Source organism: Oryx dammah, unplaced genomic scaffold (assembly GCF_014754425.2).
Source record: "Oryx dammah isolate SB20612 unplaced genomic scaffold, SCBI_Odam_1.1 HiC_scaffold_18, whole genome shotgun sequence".
NCBI lineage: Eukaryota > Metazoa > Chordata > Mammalia > Artiodactyla > Bovidae > Oryx > Oryx dammah.
Genome location: NW_024070202.1, coordinates 46,930,152 through 46,953,334, shown reverse-complemented (window position 1 = coordinate 46,953,334; position 23,183 = coordinate 46,930,152). Strand labels below are relative to the sequence as shown.

Here is a 23,183-nt window from a genome sequence, read left to right as displayed (position 1 = left end):
ACCTTAAAGGAAATCAGTCCTAAATACTCATTGGAAGGACTGATACTGAAGCTCTAATACTTTGGCCACTTGATGGGAAGAGCCAACTCAATGGAAAAGACCCTGATGCTGGGAAAGATGGAAGACACAGAGGAGAAGAGGGCAACAGAAGATGAGATAGTTGGATGGTATCACCAGTTCAATGGACATGGACTTGGGCAAACTTGGAGTTGGTGAGGAACAGGGAAGCCTGGCATGCTGCAGTCCATGGGGTTGAGAAGAGTCGAACAGGACTTGGCAAGTTAACAACAACAGGCCAGGTACCCACATTTGAATAACCATTGCTTGTCTATCAGTCAAGTGAGAAAGTTCCCAGGAAAAGGGACTGTTTCTGCCCAAATATAAAATAACTGCCAAATATTTTTTATCTTGAAACATCCATTGATGCAGTGCAAGTGCTTTCTATTTTATCAGACAGACTAGGTACTCGAGATTTAATGAAATTAATGTTTTACTCTTTCATTAACACTCCTAAGTGAAACTGGCATTGCCTTAACTGCAATCCAGGAAAGAGTACAGTGACTCTTAGTGTGTTTTGGGGTCACTGCCTTGGTTGGTGCAGTGGTATCAGTGCTTTTACCCATTGTTTTTACATTGTCAGTTGCAAATGTCAATAGTGAAAAAGGCAGTTTCTTGGTATTGTTATGAAAATGGTTTTGATATTGTGGATTTCTTGGGATTTGTGAACTGTACTTTGAGAATTGCTGGAAGGGATGGACATTCCCACTATTAAATTGCTATGGCAGCTCTTTTTCCCAGAATAAAGAGATAAATCAGAGTTGAACTTTCAAGTATAAGGGAGAAGTTGTTGCTTAATCACTCAGTCTTGTCCAACTCTTGGATTGTAGCCCTCTAGGCTCTTCTGTCCATGGGGTTTCCCAGGTTAGAATACCGGAGTGAGTTACCGGTTCCTTTCTCCAAAGGATCTTCCCTACTCAGGTATCGAACTGTAGTCTTCTGCCATTGACAGACGGATTCTTTCCTTCTGAGCCATGGAGGAAGAGGGGGAAACAAATCCTTATGGCTTTGCTGGTATTCATTCTTATTTAAGACTCTTGACTGCCCTGTAATTCTAGATATTATTGTCACTTATTTGCAGGTGAGGTAACCAGATCCTGGGAGGTTAAATAGCTTGACCAATGTCATAAAACTAGTACATAGTGACTGATGAGCTGAAACTAAATTCTGGGTGAAATTGAAGTCCTTAGGCTCTTTGCTAAGCCAAACATGTCTCCAGATGGATGTCATGGATCCTGGAATGAGGAAGAGTCTAATGAGAAGGTCAAGTTATCTGTTCCCCTGTCCTTGTACCAGTTTCTTATCTCATCATTAACCTTTTGCTGTTAAGAATAATAGAAATTTTAATTAGAAAGATGCTCATGGAAACAAGTTATAATTAATGGTATTTGATCTCATTTGTAAGATGGGAATAAAAGCAAGGAATGAAATACTGCCAAAGCCAAAAGCCTGAAACATAGTTTGTCTGGTCAGTTCTCTGGGTTTCAGAGTTATTTATACTGGTTTGCTCTTGAAGGACTTAACATGAAGGGAAAGTTGTACAAGTGAATATTGTGCTTTACCTAATTCTTGAGAGTGTCTTGATTAGTAGACTACGCAGGTAATGCTGCCTTCAGTTCTTTCCGAATAGTTATTTGAGAGGTAGATTTCATTGCTTAAAGAGCCCTTTTGCTTCAAGTTAAAAGACACCTTTTTAAAGATTACCTGAAAGATGCCTTTTTATTTTTGCTTTGTGTACAAGGGTGCAGGAAGTTTCAGGATATCAGCTAGGAAGTACTTTCAGGAAACTTTTAGTAAGCAATGTCTATAATTTGAACACAAACGAGGAGGAAAATGATGAAAGGGTCTCAGAATTACAGTATAGTATATTAGAATCATGCAAATACAGTTGGACTGGGGTTTTATTTGTGTGATCATCAAGAATATTTCTAGGCTTGCCATAGGGATGAGAACACAGAGGCATAGTGTTTGGAATGTCGTAATACTACCAGAAACTGTAGGGGTTATCTGATCAAGTGGTTTTCAGTTCAGTTCAGTCGCTCAGTTGTATCCCACTCTTTGTGACCCCATGAATCGCAGCACGCCAGGCCTCCCTGTCCATCACCAACTCCCAGAGTTCACTCAGACTCAGGTCCATCGAGTCAGTGATGCCATCCAGCCATCTCATCCTCTGTTGTCCCCTTCTCCTCCTGCCCCCAATCCCTCCCAGCATCAGAGTCTTTTCCAATGAGTCAACTCTTCGCATGAGGTGGCCAGAGTACCAGTAAAATCTTTTCTTGAATAGAAATTGTGTCTAGGAGTCTTAATTTTTAAAAATAAAAGGCAGATGATTGAAATGAGAGCTGTGGGTCTGAAATTCTGCTGCTTGTTTGGCAGGTTCTGTTTGTTGCTGCTGGGATCTGTTGGTTAATAAACATTAACAGGGACTGAGTGTTCATTCTGGTCCAGGTACTGAAACACTTTACATGCATGATTTCACAGTTGGAAAGTTGCTCATCTAGTTCAGCTTCTGAATTTTATCTCTGAAGCAGCACGCCCACAGAGCTACTATGAGTTGCCCAGGGTCTGAAACTCTTTAGTTCCTCTGGGGAACTAGTTTATAGTTATTGTTATTAAAATCCTTTTAGTCATTTGATCTAACAATATGTCTGTGTAGTGTGTTATTTTTCCAAATGTGAAACTAATACAAGTTCATTGCAAAAAAGCAAAAACAAACTTGCGAGAGTATAAAAGGGAAAAAAATATAGTTAACCTCAATATTTAGGGATTAATCATATTTTGGTGTTGATTTGTCTAGTCTCCTTTATAAATTGTTTATTAGAAAATTAATATACCTATCATACCATCTTGTTATGACTCTTTTATGGTTAACAATATATTCTAAGCATATTCTCTTTTTTCAAAATGTTCTTTGTGAGAATGATTACTTAGTGAAGCTTTATTAAAGTTGAGCAGTTTATTTAATGTTCCCAATATTGGACTTTTTTGATCTCCCCATTTTTGCTACTATATTCAATGCTTTAATAGGCTGCATATCATTTCTGGAATACTAACTTCTAGATTTCAAATTACTGGATCATTTAAAATATATATTTTGAAATTTATTTTCATATTGATCTTTGGAAGGTGTTGCTAGTTTATACTTTCACAAGTCAAAAAATATTTTAACTCTTATGTTGGAGTGTAGTTTATTGACAGTGTTGTGTAAGTTTCAGTTGTACAGTAGTGATTCGGTCATATATACACATGTATCTATTCTTTTTCAGATTCTTTTCCCATTTAGGATGTTACATAGTATTGAGCAGAGTTCCCTGTGTTATACAGCAGGTCTTCCTTGGTTATCCATGTTAAATAACAGTGTGTACACATCAGTCTCAAACTTCCCAACTTTCCTTCCCCACATTCTTCCTCCCTGCTAAACCATAAATTCAGTCTCTTAACTCTGTAAATCTGCTTCTGTTTTGTAGATAAGTTCATTTGTATCTTTTTTCATTTTTTTAGATTCTGCATATAAGCGATGCCATATATTTCTCTTTGTCTGACTTCACTCTTCCGTGACAGTCTCTAGGTCCATCCGTGTTGTTGCAAATGGCATTATTTTCATTCTTTTTTATGATTAAAATTCCACTCTATATATGGACCACATCTTTATCCTTTCTTCTGTTGATGGGCTCACAAGTCATTATTAAACTCCCATGAATTCTGGACAGTGCCACTAAAACAAATAAGTCATTATTTAAATCTGCATTTGTTTGATTGTAGATGAGGCCAAACTTTCTTCTTTATTAGCTATTTCTGTTTTTTTCATTTGTAAATTCCTAGTATTTTTACTTTGCTTATCTTTCTATTTGGATGTTTTTTTTCCTCTCTTAAAATATAAGAGTTCAAGAAACACATATTCTTTTGACTCACTACTCTGCACCTCCCCACCCCCACAATATTTTAATTTTTCAGTGTGTGTGATGTCTGATTATCCCTTCTTTTATGATGTTGTCAGCCACTGATGACCATTGACACATCCATTAATTCATTAGGTGTTCCAAAATGCTGATATTGTAGTTTTGTCATTTTTTTCTTTTATTTATTTCCTGGAATATGTTGTAAAGAAAAGTGTCCTCATTTCAACTGTTGGGATACATCATGTACAGTTGGTATAGGCAAGTAAATATACATGCTTGATTCTTTACTATTACTTAGCATTTTTGAAATAGTTGATTTTATTAGTTTCTTCCAGAAGGACTAAAAGGATTAAATCAGTAGGTTTAAATATGTTTGTATATTTATTAATGCATAAACTCTTGCATCTATGGCCAGCAGGAGCTCCTTGAACACAGCTAATAAGAGACAGGGCTCTGCTTTCCACTTGCTCTGACCTCTGCTCTTGCTTTTCACAGGCCACATACAGTCTGTGGAGTTGAGCTGGATGTTCTGAGATGCCTAGAAGAGAGGGGAGGCTCACTGAAGGTTCCTGGGGAGTAGAGTTAACTAACTTGTTGCTGATTAGCACAACAGATACATGCCAGGGATACAGTAGTGACCATGAATAATTAATTTCAGATAAATGCTCTAGAGAATATGAAATAGGGGGGCATGTTAGAGAATTTACTGGTTTAGGCATCAGTGAACAGAATAGTTTTTAGCTGTTGTGCACCTGGAGTCTGTAAGATAGAATCTTGCCTTTTATGACCCCAAAACAAATCATGGAGTCATTGAGTGGGGCTGTGTTATATGATTTTGAGTAGAGAAGGAACCGTCTCCTGAAAGAGCAGTTGAAAATTGAGCTTAGAAATGTGTGTTTAAAGCTTTAAGGTGGATTTAAATTTATTAAGATTTGGGAGACTATGTACTTCTATTAATAATTCCTCAATAATTCCTCTAATTACATGTGGTAAAAGTAATTCTGTAGTTAAAATTGCAACCTGTCCTCCAGTGATACCTCAGGAGAGAAATCTCTAGACTGTAAAGTAAAAGCCTCCATATTTACAGTCTTAAGTTTTGTAGTCTTTGAAGAACTAACTTTTTGACTTTCTTTCCTGAGATAATGGCTGTTAGAATTTACTGGAGGCAAGGAGAGGGGCATGGTACTAACTTCTTCTGGGAAAGCACTTCAGTTACAAATTTGAACATGTTACTGTTTTGGTGGAAGCACTGTTCATTGAGGTTTTAAAAACCCATACCATGATTCACTGTATGAAGCCTGGATATGTGCTACTTCTAACAAGGATTTCACTCTTCAAGGTAGGGGGACTTGGCAAGATCATCATCAGTATCATGGATATACCTGAATGAGTAGACAAGGGCTCAATAAATATTTTAAGGAAGCTACTTTAACCTTGCTAAAGTAGATGATGAAGTTCACCCCGTTTCACTGTCTTTTTTTTTTTTTTTTTTTAAAGATTATTTATTTATTTGGCTGTGTGAAGTCTTCGTTGCATCATGTGGGCTCTAGTTCCCTGACCAGGGATTGAACTCTGGCCCCCTGCGTTGGGAGCTCAGAGGCTTAGCCACCAGGGAAGTCCCTCACTGTCTTTTTTTGTTCATACTTTGCCCATTTAAAAGAAAACCAAAATTCTTGAACTTTCATTCCTGACTATCCCATGGGTATTACACTCCTTCTCTTAAATTGTCTTGGGAAGAATAATCCGATGGATGCTTTTTACAGTATTAATGTTTTGGTTCTTATATTGGGGGTCCAGTCTTTGCCTTATGATTGTGCTGTTTAACTTGCACACATATATGTATTCTTTTATATATTGCATATGTTGCATATTTTTTAAAGTATAAGCTCTTTATTTACAGTCTCCATATTCTTTTCTTTTTAAGGCTTTTTTAAAAAAAAAAAATTTATTTATTTGGCTGCACCAAGGTCATAGTTGCAGCATGTGGGATCTAGTTCCCTGATCAGGGATTGAACCTAGGTTCCCTGCACTGGGAGCCTGGAGTCTTGACCACTGGACTACCAGGGAAGTCCCAACAGTCTCCTTATTCATTCTTCTGCTTCTCCTCCCTTCCATTCTAGTTGTTTTCTATTTATTAGCAGTATGTGGACCTACTCATGTGGATGACTCACACAGTATTATGTAATGGCGAGGTTAGCAAAGTCAGAAGGCCTTCCATCCGGAAACTGAAGGTGGTGATGCTCTCTATTTTGCCTGGAGTCATTGTGAAGCACACATGAGAAATTTTGCAAACTGTAAAGGGCCATACAGATGTAAGGACTTTGATAGTCCTATTGGTATAGCTGCAGCAAGGCTTTGACTTGGCTAGAGAAACCCAAGTAGTAGTCTTACTTGGTTGGAACACGAGAACGTTTGATTGTTTCAGCGATTGGAAGCTCTCTGAAATAGACTGTGTACTCCTCTATCACTTGGGTTTTTCTTCCTGCCTCCTGCTTATCTTGTCTTGAGCTGTCACTGTGATTAGGTCCACGTGTCGCGCGCGCACATACACCCTGTGTCCGACCGGGAGAACTTGCTTCCTTGAGGGTTGCCTTTTCCTAGCCTCCCCCTCCCTTTTTTTCTGTTTCTGTTGCTTCTCTCTGAGCTGCCTGACACCTGGTAGCTGGCCTTTTGTATTCCTTGGTCATTTAGAGATTTAGAGTGCTCTTGCTTTGCCTTGGCTGGGTGAACAGGGTGTCTCCTAATGTTTGGACTTTCCATTCTGTTTTTGTGGTAACTTGAAACAGTTTCTTCATGTCCCTCCCTTGTGTTTCTCTTGCTACCTCCCTTGCTTTTTCTTTTTTTTAACCCTTTCTCCTAATATCTGCTGCTGCTACTGCTGCTAAGTCGCTTCAGTTGTGTCCGACTCTGTGCGACCCCATAGATGGCAGCCCACCGGGCTCCTCTGTCCCTGGGATTCTTCAGGCAAGAATACTGGAGTGGGTTGCCATTTCCTTCTCCTAATATCACAGCTCATTAAACTTGACAGTAACTAGAACAGCTCCTGAGCACAAGCCCCAGTGGAAATAAAAAGGCTGAGGTTGTGTCTGGGGTGTGTAGTAGTTAGGGCCCTGGCTCTAGCACAGGGATAACAGGCTAGAATAAAAAAGGAAAATTGATAGGAAGGCAGAAGAGCTTAACAGAGATGAGGAACAGCAGTGCAGTAAGTCTGTGGCATTGGACAAGATAAAACAGAGCTGCTGGTAGGTCAGTGAGGGTGGGTGCTAGGCTGTGGACACACGCTGTGGGGGCCTGGTAGCGCCGGGGGGTGCCAGGGCGCACATGCCGCAGAGCTGCGCCCACACCGCCTGCACTCTGCTGTTCCCTCGAGTGAAAGGGATCGGGAATGTGTTAACCTAAAACTGATAACTCGCAGAGGTGGAAATGGGGGAAATCTCATTTGACTAGTGTTTTGCTTTCATTGTTTTATATGGCACTGTAGGGTCAAAAGAATAGCTTCTTATTTTAAACAAAACATCCTTATTGAAGTATAATTCACACAGTATAAAATTAATCCATTATAAGTGTGTAATTTAGTGGATTTTAGTATCTCATCTAGTGCCACCATCACTATGGTCTAATTCCAGAACATTCTCATCACCCCATAAAGAAACCCATACCCGTTAGCAGTTGCTCCTCTCAGCTTCTGGCAATTCCCAGTCTACTTTCTGTCTGTATGGATTTGCCTATTTTGGACAGCCCATACAATATGTGACCCTTGTGTCTGGCTTCTTTCACTTAGGGTAGTGTTTTTAAGGTTTGCCCACTTTGTAGCATGTATCAGTACTTTATTCCTTTAAAAATTGAAAAAAACATTGCAAAAATGCACACAAGATTTTCCATCTTAACCATTTTAAAGTGTGCAGTTAAGTACATTCACTTTGGTGTATAACCAGTCTCTAGAATTCCTTTCATCTTATAAAACTGAAACTGTGTACCTGTTAAACAACAATTCCCCATTCCCTCTCCCCAGACTCTGGCAACCACTATTCTACTTTTTGTTTCTATGAATTTGATTACTTCAGTTATCTGATATAGGGTAGACTCATACAGTATTTGACTATTTGTGACTGGCCTATTTCACTTAGCATAATGTCCTCAAGGTTCCATGTGGTAGCTTATGTCAGACTTCATTCTTTCTTATGACTGAACAATATTCCATGGTATATGTACACACCACACTTTGTTGATGCAGACTTGGGTTATTCATACTTTTTGTCTGTTGCAAATAGTGCTGCTGTAAACATTTATGTATAAGGATTTGTTTGAGTAGCTGTTTTCAGGTCTTTGGGGGTATACACGTAGGAAAGGAATTTCTGGGTCATGGGATAATTCTGTGTTTAACTTTTTGAGGAACTGCCACACTGTTTTTTTCATAGTGATTAAACCATTTTACATTCCCACTAGCAATGTACAAGAGTTCCAATTTCTCCACATCTTTTATAACACTTATTTTCCCTATTTTTGATAGTCAGCTTAATAGGTGTGAAAGAATATCTTGTAGTTTTTATTTGCATTCTTCTAATGACTAGTGATGTTTATCATCTTTGCATATGCTCATTGGCCATTTTTATATCTGTTTTGCAGAAGTGTCTGTTGCTCGTGTTTTAATTGGGTTGTCTTTGTGCTGAGTTGTAGGAGTTATTCTGGGTGGTAGACCCTTATCAGATAGATGATTTGCAAATATTTTTTCCCATTTTATAGGTGGTCTTTTCACCTTCTTGATAATAATTTTTTGCACAAAATAGCTCTTCACTTCTGGGAGATGTTTTTTGTCAACTAGGACAGTTAGGCAGGGTTATACTATGTACACAGCCAAACCTTTCCTAGTTTGTGGTTTCTCTGGTGGAAAAGAATAAAAAGTGTTTCTCTTTCTATTCTGTGCTATGTGAAAAGGATGAAGCAGTTGACATAAATATTGTGTGTTTGTAGAAAGGTGGGTTTGGCTTTTTAAACTGACACATAACTTAGTTTTTTTATGCTCCATTTCATTCCACAAAAGGTTTGAGAAAGCTTATAATGGATAAGACAAAATGGAGAAGTCTAAGCAGATAAAAATTAGAATCAAAGGAAAAGTAAGTAGATTAAAGACTGGACAGAAGAATGTCATTGGATATTTCTAGATGGAAAGAAAATGCATAGCAGTTGGTGTAGGATTATGGGTGATACGAAGTCTTTTTCACTGTATGTGATGGTTTTTATTTTTTCCCAACTTAGTATACATTAAAAAGGATAACGTTTTACTACATTATTATTAAAATTCTGAACACATTTTTCAGACTTGCTGCCTTCTTTGCACTGATACATGATCCATCTTCATGGTTTTATCTGCTTCCTGCATTTGTGTTCAGTTCATCCCACTTCCCCTGAACTTCAGTTAGCTTAAATGCTCAGGAACCACCACCACCACCACCACCACCTCAGCCCCCTCCCCAAATCCTGTCTGAGTCATGGATCAGCAGGTCTCATGGACTCAGCAGGTCTGAGATGTTCCAGTTTTATTTTCCTAGCCTCACACTTTACATTTCTTTGCATCCGAAGTGTCAAGCTGCAGCCTGGCCTCTCTGCCTTTTTCCTGTTCGGCTCAGTCCTTCTAGCCAAATAGCCCCAGGGAAGAAGACTCCCCTGACCTCTTGGACTATTTCTCTTGCAGACTCAGGAGTCTTTTCCCCCTGCTTCGTGCCCTCTACCTGCTCTGTTATTGCACTGGCCACAGTGTCCATGGTGTTATGTCCGTGTGCTTTTCTCCTCTACTGAATGAGGACATAGAGTGAGACCCAGTGGTTGTCCCCATGCCTAGCAGAGTATGTATGCGGTGCAAGGTTGGCACCACGGAGCCATGCCTGTCTATTAAATGAATAAGTAAGACCTCACTATCATGTGGAGAAGGAAATGGCAGCCCACTCCAGTGTTCTTGCCTGGAGAATCCCAGGGACGGGGGAGCCTGGTGGGCTGCCGTCTGTGGGGTCACACAGAGTCGGACACGGCTGCAGCGACTTAGAAGCAGTAGCAGCAACACTATCGTGAGGTGAAAAATGGTGCTTATGGGTTGGATCACACCTGTGGATGTGTTCACATGCCTGGCAATGCTTGGAAGCTTGAGATATTTCACATAAAAATTCCTTATTTCTGTATTCTGAAAAAATGAGACTTTCTGGCCTGTGTCTGCATTCTTTCTTTTTTTTTTTTCTTTTGCATTCTTTTATGATGGCTGTGCCCTAGACCTACCTAGGTTGTGGTTTGTGCCCCTTTTAGATGGTCTGCCATGGTCTCACCCTGCTCATCTTACAAGAGGCCTGGCTGTCCCCTTAAGACATTTGGGCTTAGAGCTCTGATCTAGTGGATAGATGGATGCTATAGAACCAGATCTCTCTACATCTGTCTCTGGTTGGCCTATTGGTAGAAAACAATTTACTGGTAGAAGGTGGACAGCAGTTATTTTGAAGTTTTGGTCTTTGGCATGTTTCTTCAGTTTTATACTTCTTTGAGTTGGTTAAGGATACTGCCTAAAACTTTGATACATACATATACAACTAAAACAAAATGCTGATGAATTGAATTTCCAAGGACATTAGCAGAATAACTGTGCTAGTGACACAAGCTTGAATAAGATGAAGTGTTTTGCTACTGGGAAAGTTTATCATTCTGAAGTTCCTAAATTCCTCTAAAACTTTTGATATGTAATCTGTACGCTGCTCTGTGGCTTTTTGGTTAAACTTTTCTTACGTTCAGGAAATATTTATGGACTTGCCTGGAAATATCTTTAATTTATGAAATTAGAGATGGAATTTTGTTATTTATGTTTGGAATTTTAAGACATTAAGTAAATTTTTTTCTCAGTGTGACTGTGCAAAATTTATGTGCAGCTTTGGGGGAGACATGTGGTCAATAATTCTCATTTTTTAATATATATTTTTATAGAGCTGTTAAATGATTTTTCATTTTCTAATATTTATTTATTTGGCTGCATTGGGTCTTAATTGTGGCACACGGAATCTTCTTTGCATCATGTGGGATCTTTCTGTGTGGCATAGGTACCCTCTAGTTGTGGTTTGTAGACTCAGCAGTAGTGGTGTGCAGGCTCCGGAGCACATGAGCTTCAGTATTAGTGGTTGTGACTCGCCGGTTTAGTTGCTTTGTGGCATGTGAGATCTTAGTTCCCTGACCAGGTATCATACCCGTGTGACCTCCCTTGCAAGGCAGATTCTTTACCACTGAACCACCAGGGAAATCTCCTCTCCTTACATTTTTATAGGAGACTGATCACAAGCAAAGTAATGTTGCCTGAGGAAACAGGGCAGTGCTGAAGGGCTTGAAGCAGGGCTGTAGTGGGATCTGTTTGCTGTTTTTGAAACTTGACTGCAGCAGTGATGGGTGGAAGGTTCAAGAAGTGTGAGGCATCAGCGGCAGGGTTTCTGGTGGGGGAAGAAATGGTGAGGGCTCCAGCTAGAGGGAGGGAGATTCCTCCTGTTTATTTTTGATGAAGTTTTAAGTAGTTAGGTTAATTTTGCAACTCTTTTTCAGATAAGATGAATGAGTACTGGAAGTAGGTGCCCAACAATATCCCTTTAATAGCTCCCATGCAGATTGACTAAAAGAAAGAGTGAGATCATCTCATAACTCTCTTGAGGAAAAGATTCTTTTAGTTGAATAAGCAGACACTCATGATTACCCTTTTCTGCCCTCTGATACATTTAAAGTATACACGTCAAGTGCTTTAGACACTCCAGACGGGGTTCTGGTAATAGGAAGTGGTTACTGGTACCAGTCACCAAGCTGCAACCAGCCTAGTAGTTTAAGAAAAGAGATACTGTGTGGATTTCAGTCATGTGATTGGCCATTTCCCCTCTCTGCTGCTGTTCCCTCAGCTGTACCTGGGGATCCTAAAAATATCTACCTCAAAGCGTAGTTGCAAAGACTAAATAAATTACTACATATTAAGTGTTTACAATAGTGTTGTAAGTAGAAATATTATCATAGGAATTATGTTAAAAACGGAAAAATACTGTTGGGTTGCATTACAGCCTTTTAGTTGGTCATCAGAATGAAGATTAACGTCCATACAGTTAGAGGTTTGTACGTGTCTACCATCCATTAAGGTAACCGCCTCCTTCACCTGTTGATTGCTCTTGAAGTTCTAGTAATACAGAACTTTCCATATAAACAAGATGAACATTTTACATGTGAAAGCAGCCAGCATGCCCTGGAGTGGGTTTTCCAGAGCCCTGCCACAGCATAGCCCTGTGAGTGATTCTGAGGGGGAGTGGAAGGAGTACTCAGGTGCCATCTCAGTCTGTTTCACAGTTAGTTGTTGCTGAAAGGCCAGGGCTTGTTATCTGCATATTTTAAAATTACCCTTAATGCAGAATTTTTTTTTTAAATTTTATGAAAACAGTATATAAAGTATTATGACCTCCAGGCGGAGCAAGAAAATCTCTAACCCCTAACTTGTAACTGTGGGGCATATTCACATGATAAGCCCACAACTCTTAACAGTGAAGCTGTTGACTGATATGTATTAAGGCCTTCTATTTGCCAAATGCTTTCACGTGCATTATTTTGTGTCATCTTCACTACAATTTTTAGATAGGTATTCTTATTATATTCTGTTTTTGTAGATGGTGATTAGGGATAGTAAGTAAGTAGAATTTTAGGAGCTGTCATTCAAGTCCAGGCAGTTGGCCCATATTCTTAATCATCACTGTATATACCCTTCATTATTAAAATATTATCACAACTATAAAAAAATAAAGCATTCTGATTATATTTATAGTCAAATACAGAATATTTAGAAATGTAGAATAAAGGAAAAACCTCATAGACTTACCACTTAAACAATGACTTTGAATATAAATTTGATAGCTTACAGTGAATGATGTCTGATTTGTGATCTCCAAAGAAGATTTAGCTTCAGGACCAGGGACCAGGCTTGATCACTCAAGAGCTTTGTTGTAGCAGGGTTTTATTAAGAAGACATTGGAAAGCTTCTGACATAGACATCAGAAGGGAGATGGAGAGTTCCCCCCTTGCTAGTCTTAGCAAGGGAATTAGATACTTTTTAAATTGGTTATTACAGTAAGTCAAAAGACGGTCTCAAGCTCTTACTAGACTCACTCCCACAATTTACATTTTAAGATGACAGGATTAGAACTAACAACAGAAAGATCTTACCAGACACACTCCCATAATATACATTTTAAGATAACAGGATTCAGTTCAATTCAGACTCTTTGCGACCCCATGAATCACAGCACGACAGGCCTCCCTGTCCACCACCAACTCCTGGAGTTCACTCAAACTCATGTCCATCAAGTCCGTGATGCCATCCAGCCATCTTATCCTCTGTTGTCCCCTTCTCCTCCTGCCCTCAATCCCTCCCAGCATTAGGGTCTTTTCCAATGAGTCAACTCTTCGCATGAGGTGGCCAAAGTATTGGAGTTTCAGCTTCAGCATCAGTCCTTCCAGTGAACACCCAGGACTGATCTCCTTTAGAATGGACTGGTTGGATCTCCTTGCAGTCCAAGGAGTCTTCTCCAACACCACAGTTCAAAAGCATCAATTCTTCGGTGCTCAGCTTTCTTTATAGTCCAACTCTCACATCTGTACACGACCACTGGAAAAACCATAGCCTTGACTAGATGGACCTTTGTTGGCAAAGTAATGTGTCTGCTTTTGAATATGCTGTCTAGGTTGGTCATAACTTTCCTTCCAAGGAGTAAGCGTCTTTTAATTTCATGGCTGCAGTCACCATCTGCAGTGATTTTGGAGCCCCCCCAAAATAAAGTCTGACACTGTTTCCACTGTTTCCCCATCTATTTCCCATGAAGTGATGGGACCAGATGCCATGATCTTAGTTTTTTGAGTGTTGAGCTTTAAGGCAACTTTTTTGCTCTCCTCTTTCATCAAGAAGTGCCAGGGTCCAGCCCCGGTGGATCCAGGGAATTCGAAGTGAGGACGGCGTTGGCGAGGAAAAACTTATTTATTTCTTAACATAAGATTAGATTAGAAAGGAGGCTGAATAACTTGGCTTACGGGGAAGACCAATAAAATCTCAGGACAAGAGATTTGCACCATCTACGTTGGGCCACCAGCGCCCACTTGAATATCGAAGGGTGCCCCACCTTAAGCTCTCTTTCGCGTGGGTCTTAGAAGCCAGGACAAGTAAGTAGACTTGGTGAGCTGCCCCGCTTCAGATGGGAATTCAGCCTGAAATTAGAGTAAGGAGGAGACACGGGGGAAACCAGTCCAGCGACTGACCCGGCCCCTCTTGTCTAGAAAGGCCTTTTATACCTTTTTGATTGTACATAGAGATCAATGGGTAATACAAAGTTATGCAGCGTTAGCAGCCCAGACTCTTATCAAAACCAGGCTTTTCTCTCCGCATACCTAGTTGTATACACAAGTCTTAAGTAATTTACATCATCTTCCGGCCAAAAGGGCCAATTAACATTTTACAGCCTTTTTTCTGATAAGGGTTTGTCAACCAGAAGACTTATTTGTGTTGATCTTCCCAAAGTCTGGTGCCACTCTCAGAAAGAACTAAATAAAGTTGCATTCTTACATAGCAAAGATACAGCAATTTATAACAAGTAAAAGGAGTACAGTGATTTATAACAAAAGAAAAGTAATTAACTCAAAAGTCTAGTGTTGCTAACATCAAAACTACTATATATCTTTTTCTACATCCCGATTACATTGATTAACATCCTCCCAGGTGCCTAAAAGGTAAAGAATATGGAGGCCTGGCAGCAGTCATTGAGTCAACAGTGAAAACCCTCTACCAATATAATTTTTAACTCTTTAGAAAAGGCTCTGTATCTTTAAGATGCTTTTAAGCTTTGTGCCTCTCGTGGTTGGGGGGCTGTAAGCAATTTACAAGCTGTAAGAGGTCCAGGGGAACCTGTTAGACAAGCTAGAGAGCTATCAGGGCGTTTAACTGAAACATCCCTTTCAAATGCAGAAGACTAAAGCCCTGACTTGACTTTTTCCAAAGAATATTAGAAGAGTGGAAAAGCAGGCAGACTCTGGTCTTGGGGGGGGTGGATGCTCAGGAAATTCAAGGGGGAACCCCTGCAGCCTGATCACGTCCTTGCGTTTTGTCAGGCTTCCTTCCGCATGACCTTGTCATGGGCGGGATTCCTCCTGCTGGCCCCCGGCAAAGAAGCTTTTTAGTTCGTCTTCACTTTCTGCCATAAGGGTGATGTCATCTGCGTATCTGAGGTTATTGATATTTCGTCCGGCAATCTTGATTCCAGCTTGTGCTTCCTCCAGCCCAGCGTTTCTCATGATATACTCTGCATATAAGTTAAATAAGCAGGGTGGCAATATACAGCCTTCACGTACTCCTTTTCCTATCTGGAACCAGCCTGTTGTTCCATGTCCAGTTCTAACTGTTGCTTCCTGACCTGCATATAGGTTTCTCAAGAGGCAGGTCAGGTGGTCTGGGATTCCCATTCAGAATTTTCCACAGTTTATTGTGATCCACACAGTCAAAGGCTTTGGCATAGTCAAGAAAGCAGAAATAGATGTTTTTCTGGAACTCTCTTGCTTTTTCCATGATCCAGCGGATGTTGGCAATTTGATCTCTGGTTCCTCTGCCTTTTCTGAAATCAGCTTGAACATCAGGAAGTTCATGGTTCACATATTGCTGAAGCCTGGCTTGGAGAATTTTGAGCATTACTTTACTAGCATGTGAGATGAGTGCAATTGTGCGGTAGTTTGAGCATTCTTTGGCATTGCCTTTCTTTGGGATTGGAATGAAAACTGACCTTTTCCAGTCCTGTGGCCACTGCTGACTTTTCCAAATTTGCTGGCATATTGAGTGTAGCACTTTCACAGTATCATCTTTCAAGATTTGAAATAGCTCCACTGGAATTCCATCACCTCCACTAGCTTTGTTCGTAGTGATGCTTTCTAAGGCCCATTTGACTTTACATTCCAGGATGTCTGGCTCTAGATGAGTGATCACACCATCGTGATTATCTGGGTCGTGAAGATCTTTTTTGTACAGTTCTTCTGTGTATTCTTGCCACCTCTTCTTAATATCTTCTGCTTCTGTTAGGTGCATACCATTTCTGTCCTTTATCGAACCCATCTTTGCATGAAATGTTCCCTTGGTATCTCTAATTTTCTTGAAGAGATCTCTAGTCTTTCCCATTCTGTTCTTTTCCTCTATTTCTTTGCATTGATCGCTGAGGAAGGCTTTCTTATCTCTTCTTGCTATTCTTTGGAACCTTGCATACAGATGCTTTTATCGTTACTTTTCTCCTTTGCTTTTCACTTCTCTTCTTTTCACAGCTATTTGTAAGGCCTCCTTAGACAGCCATTTTACTTTTTTGCATTTCTTTTCCATGGGGATGGTCTTGATCCCTGTCTCCTGTACAGTGTCATGAACCTCCATCCATATTCATCAGGCACTTTATCAGATCTAGTCCCTTAAATCTATTTCTCACTTCCACTGTATAATCATAAGGGATTTGATTTAGGTCATACTTGAATGGTCTAGTGGTTTTCCCTACTTTCTTCAATTTAAGTCTGAATTTGGCAATAAAGAATTCATGATCTGAGCCACAGTCAGCTCCTGGTCTTGTTTTTGTTGACTGTATAGAGCTTCTCCATCTTTGGCTGCAAAGAATATAATCAATCTGATTTTGTTGTTGACCATCTTGTGATGTCCATGTGTAGAGTCTTCTCTTGTGTTGGAAGATGGTGCTTGCTATGACCAGTGCGTTCTCTTGGCAAAACTCTATTAGCCTTTGCCCTGCTTCATTCCGTATTCCAAGGCCAAATTTGCCCGTTACTCCAGGCGTTTCTTGACTTCCTACTTTTGCATTCCAGTCCCCTATAATGAAAAGGACAGCTTTTTTGGGTGTTAGTTCTAAAAGACCTTGTAGGTCTTCATAGAACCGTTCAGCTTCAGCTTCTTCAGTGTTCCTGGTTGGGGCATAGACTTGGATAACTGTGATATTGAGTGGTTTGCCTTGGAAACGAACAGAGATCATTCTGTCGTTTTTGAGATTGCATCCAAGTACTGCCTGTTGGACTCTTTTGTTGACCATGATGGCTACTCCATTTCTTCTAAGGGATTCCTGCCCACAGTAGTAGATATAATGGTCATCTGAGTTAAATTCACCCATTCAGTCCGTTTTAGTTTGCTGATTCCTAGAATGTCGACGTTCACTCTTGCCATCTCCTGTTTGACCACTTCCAGTTTGCCTTGATTCATGGACCTAACATTCCAGGTTCCTATGCGGTATTGCTCTTTACAGCATCGGACCTTGCTTCTATCACTAGTCACATCCACAACTGGGTATTTTTTTTTTGCTTTGGCTCCAACCCTTTATTCTTTCTGGAGTTATTTCTCCACTCATTTCCAGTAGCATATTGGGCACCTACCGACCTGGGGAGTTTCCCTTTCAGTATCCTATGATTTTTGCCTATTCATACTGTTCATGGAGTTCTCAAGGCAAGAAAACTGAAGTGGTTTGCCATTTCCTTCTCCAGTGGACCACATTCTGTCAGACCTCTCCACTATCCACCCTCTCTTCTTGGGTGGCCTCACACAGCATGGCTTAGTTTCATTGAGTTAGACAAGGCTGTGGTCCGTGTGATCAGATTGGCTAGTTTTCTGTGATTATGGTTTCAGTGTGTCTGCCCTCTGGTGCCCTCTCGCAACACCTACCATCTTACTTGGGTTTCTCTTACCTTGGTTTCTCTTACCTTGGTTGTGGGGTATCTCTTCACGGCTGCTCCAGCAAAGCACAGCCCCTGTTCCTTACCTTGGACAAGGGGTAGCTCTTCTCAGCTGCCGGCCCTGACCTTGGATATGGCGTAGCTCCTCTTGGCCGCTCCTGTGCCAACGCAGCCTGGTACTCTCGGTCACAACCCCTGACCTTGGGCGAGGGGCAGCTCCTCTCGGCCACGCTTGGCTGCGCGGTCCGTCGTAACCGGCACACTTCTGCGCGGTCTGTTGTAGCCGGATTAGTCAGATGGTTTTCCAGAAGGAGAAACTGTCTTCAAGGAGGATACATTGATGTTATATAATCCTTACTAAGGAATGTAGAAAAAAAAGTTTGTCCTTTCTTCCTCCTTGAGAATTCCAGACCCCTATCTCCTCAAAAGCCCCATACCCCTCTCTCCTCCTTGGGAGGAGAGAAGTCCTCCTGGACTTCTTATCAACCTGCCTAGGAATTGACTCTCAAATTCATGTAGATTTCTGTGTGGCCTCATATTTACTGATATTTATTAAAAACTTCTGCAAGACACTGTGCTGTAGCATCGTACAGGTATGCCTTTGGTATTTATCCTCAAGGAGAGTCTTTTTAATAAAAGTATAATGTAAAAAGTGAGATTTAGGGGCTGCCAGTGGGGACAGGGTGGGGGTAAGAGTGGCCTCTTTGCCTCATTGTGCCCTAATGCCGCCTGCACACTGTGCTGGCTGCCAGCACCATTAAGATCTGGCCTTTGGAGCACGTCTTTGACCACCTATGGGAAATCGTTACAACAGCTGCAATGCAAACCCTATGAACCTGAGTGTGATTTGAGTTGATGTACTGGACAGACACATAGATCCCTCTGAAATGTTGCATAGCCATGCACTTCTCAGCCCACAGTGGGGACTGCTTTCCATTGTGAAATTTATTATTGATGCAGCAAGAACCAAAACATATGTGCAAGAACATTCTATAGTGGATGCCATAGAGAAAACAGTGGAACTTAAATCTGCGAATATTTCATTTACAAATAAGGTTTCAGTAGATGAGAGATTTACATACAAACCACATCCTTAAGCCCCAGAAAAAGCTATTTTGACTCAAGAAGCCATAATTACTGTGATAGGAGTCAGGCTCGGCAGTTACCTTGAAGAGCTGATGGCAAGTACGATATCGTCCAACGCTAATAAAGGCCAAGAAGCAATGGAGTGTTTAATACATAAATTAAATGCTGAAATTGAGGAATTGACAACTTTGGCAAGAGGAAGCATACAGACAGGAATGGCAGCAGCAGCATTTGTGGAGAAATGATAATAAAAATTGATATAGGACACCTAGTTTCCCAGGTTTCTACAAGCTGACAGTGTATTTATTTGTTATTTAAAAAAATACAACTCTATTTTAGGTAGAATTTTTTTTAAAATAAGCTGAAGAAAAGCTATGTGACTTGATCAAAACAAAGATGTGAAGGGATCAGTTGAAATTAGTTTTTTCTGAAATGAAAAAGTACACTTGGAAATTGGTATTGGCAGATGAAACCTCCTTAAGGGAGAATTTTAAAGCTTTTCATGCATTGGAACTCTGCCTCACTCTGGACCAATCCCAGAACCAAGCAGAATCCTCTCTGCATATGCAGGACCGCTGTGCTGTGGTAAACTTGGAGAGCTTACCTGAGAGAACTCACTTTTAAAGGAGAAATTGTATCATTTAAAAAACATTAAAAAATAAAAATATAGTAATTGTATAAAATAATTTGTTCTGCTCTAAACCACCATTAAAAATCACAGTGTTTTAATTTTGTACTCAGATAACATTTTTGGAGTAAAAATAATCATGAAAGTAATGACTCCAACAAAAGTGAAGAAAAAAAGTGAGATTTAAATAATACTTTGAAACAATAGGAGAAAATTTAAAAAAAAATAGAATATGCCTATTGGCAAATGGATGGCACTGCCAGTGAGTGCTGTAAGGGGGTAGGAAGCTTTTCTCATCTTTTTGTTCTTATTGGTATTTGTAGGAGTCCCAGTCACCAGCTTCATAGACTTAAGTTCTAAAGTAAAGCACTTATTATACATTGGAAGCTGTTTGATTCTTTATGCTTGGTTTTGATTTATCATTTGTTTATCCTTTTTAAAAGATCATAAATTTTTTTTAACAATAAGACCTTCTTGCATGAAGAAAAGCCTCTTTGTATTCACCATGGCAGATGTAATGACATTTGTACTTCTAAAATTTTCAGAAGTAAGACTACTATAGCTCTAAAATTAATTGCTTCAGTTGATCCCCCCTTTTCCCTACTGGGGAAATCATGCTTAAGTCTCCCTCCGAGATAGTTCATGATCTCTTTTATATTATATGGTCCAGCCCTTACACTAAAACCTCCTTTTGAGCTGAGACCTTTTTGTTTCCAGGCCATGTTCAGTTGCACGTGCCTGATATTCAGATCTCTTTTTCCAGTAAGCGTAGAGGGAAAGGCTTATGTTCCTTTTTTCAGAGCTAGAATGGTATGCTGATTTGACACCTGACCATTAATTCACATTCTGCATTTCTATAATCACATTGCATTCCAGCATTTCTTTTTTCAGTATTGTAACTGTGGATACATCTCCCCCTTCTTAGTATTATTTTCTTTTACATAAATGTTCCTGTGATAGTGTTTTAATCCTGTGAAATTTCTGACTTTGTTCCTCATTTTCTTCTTAAAAGTTGTTTTCTACTTAAGTTAGAGACGTACACCACATTAAAAATGCATCACAGCTAGAGATATTTGTAAATGAATGTTTTGGTTAAATGCTTTTCCAGCTGAACGGTGGCATCTTGCCAGCCAGAGGGCGGCAGTTAGCCAGCAGTCTTTCTACATGACTGTTTCTTTTTTTTCTTTGTTCAGGCAGAGTAGTATCCTGCTTTTTAAAGGGTAGAAAACTCTTCCTCTTTCCTCCATGAGATTTTAAATCAATGTTTTTTGCTTGGTTTAAAAGAGTTGACCAGATGATTGTGGTATGGTCTCCTGAGGTTAAAATTTCTATCTAAACAGTTCGGTTCTAGCAGTATGTCATATGTAATAATAATAATTCATAGTTGTTATGAGTTTCATTAATGTTTTGAAACTTTGGTATTTTTGGTAAATATATTTGAAGACAGACTGAGAGTACATAGATAGATGACCTTCTGTGGCCTGATGAAGTCCTTTAAAAGCCTAAAACACTGCCTCTTTTTCTCTCCCTGCAAGCTGAAATCTGACTGTACTGAATTGCAAACTAAAGAAAAGAAATCCAGCACAGTTCTCATCATTGCCTCTGGCCCTTAAAACTAAATAATGTATGGATCTTGGCGAGAAGTATTCTGGTTTTTGGGGGGCTTCTCTTTTGTTGGTTCTCTAAGCATGTTAAATGAACAAAAGAATGGATTAATAAAGCATAAGAATGAGGAAGAGAGCATATTTTATCTGGAAGAATCTTTTTGTTTTTAAATGTTATTTATCTAATATAAACTGTATATGAATTCCTTTTCATGATCTTTTATATACCGCTGTAATAAAGTAACAGGCAACAGGATTTTTGATAAGTAAATATCCTGTATCTTCTCTTAAGCCTTTAGAACCCCAGAGAACAGAGAACTTTATTAAAATAGATACTTGATCCTAAAGCATTTTGAACAAGAGTTATTTGTTGCCACAGTGTAGATGCTTCTAGGGTTTAGATTAGAGTGATAGTCTATATCTTTAGATCAGGAATCCGTGTTATAGTTTGATTTTACAATCTTAGTCTCCTTTCTTTTAGCAAGGAGGTGTGTCTCTAGGTTGAGATCTATAGGCCTCATATAGCAATTACTTATAGCTACTTGGGGCTAGGGCAGTCCTGAAGTGCCTAGAGTGGGTTGCTGTGAGTATCACTGGTCTCTGGATTCCCAGAGTCACAATATTGAAAAGGTAGAGCAAATATTTTAGTTTTTCAGTTGTCAATTTTCTTACCATTAGTCATATTAGGAATATTACCTAATGGGAATGAAGTGTTAATACAAAAGTCAGTCTCAAGTCTTTGAGCAGGACATTTCTGTTTACTTTAGCATGATTACATGCATATCCTGCCTTATTCTAAAAAAGAATTTAAGGTGGCACTTTCCTGTAGTTTTTATGATCTGAGTAAGTCTTATAAATATGCTTGCCAGTCTCAAGTTGAAATTAATCTGGCTTCCAAATGGTGTGTACTTATTCCAACAATGCTTCCATTGTACTGCAAAGTCTTGTTACACCTTTAGGGTTTGAATATGTTCTCTTGTCATAAATCTTTATCCTTTGATGTTAGAATCAATTTTTGGCATTGGCTAAAAGTCATTGAGTGCCAAGCCTGTTGAATAACCTGGATAGGCAGTCTGGGTTGTTAAAGCTTTTTGGTTTATTGTTTTTGACTCATGAACTATGAGCCAGAACAGTTTCAGGATGATGAAATGAGTTTCTGAGCCACAGTTAACTCGTTGTTACATCCAGCAGCCTTGAACAATGGGTCCATTTGACTCTTGGTCTTTGTGGGATGCGTCTACATTAGCAGTACCATTGATATCAAATAAACAAGTTAACATTGTCCTCACTGTGATTTTGATATGAATGTTCTCTTGCATTGAAACTGTAGCAAAGTTTTCCATTGCAGATTTCATGTTTTCAGATTATAGTGAAAACTTTTATCATTAGCTCTAGTTATTTTCTTAAAATGTCATTTGAAAAAGCTATTTGTGAAAGGTGCAAAATAGAGAAAAACTTCTAACTTATAGTAGAAATGTTTGAAATAGTCTTCACCAACTTTCTGTATCTTTATTTGCCACTGTCGGCTCACCACCACTTCCCCTCCCCAACTTTTCCTGTGTTCTGATTTTCCTGAGTGATTACCTAATTGGACGAATCAAATTATTACTTTGACAACATTTTATAGAAGATGAGACAGACTTATGGAAGATGTGACTGAGTAGTTTGAGGAATCAGATACTAATGAGTCAAAATTAAAATCTCAGTTTTCTGATTCTGAATACCTTCCTTAACAATAACTTGAAAAGTATGAGTTTTCTCCGTGTATTTTCATATATTTTACTTGTGGATTTAATGCCACACAAAGTTAAATGTTAAGCTTTTTCTTAATGAGGTAATTTTAAGTTTTATATTGACATGGAGCTAAACCTGTATTAATCTCAACTTGATTGTGTTTTGGCCTTGAAAATAATTGTTGCATATGAAAAAGTTACATTCCTCCTATGCCTGTGCCTTTGTTGTTTGCCAGAGTTATATTTTATAATCATATTTGTGTTTGTATTGAAACATTTGTTTGTAGCGGTGTTAGTCATGATGATGCTATGCAGCTGTAAAAGTTGCATTTAAAATTTTACTACATGAAATATTTATTGTTCTACTATTTTGTCTTATAAATTTGTACATTTAAATTAGACTGAAGCATAAAGTTTACTTGTTAAATACTGTAATTCAAGTATG

General features: G+C 39.3%; 1 protein-coding gene and 1 pseudogene across 8 annotated transcripts in view; both read left to right on the top strand.

Moving 5' to 3' along the window:
- Positions 1–23,183, top strand: part of SRPK2 (SRSF protein kinase 2) — a 241,593-nt gene that overhangs the window by 52,308 nt on the left and 166,102 nt on the right. The gene's annotated exons all lie outside the window — the stretch shown is intronic.
- Positions 18,411–19,617, top strand: LOC120878237 (annotated as a pseudogene).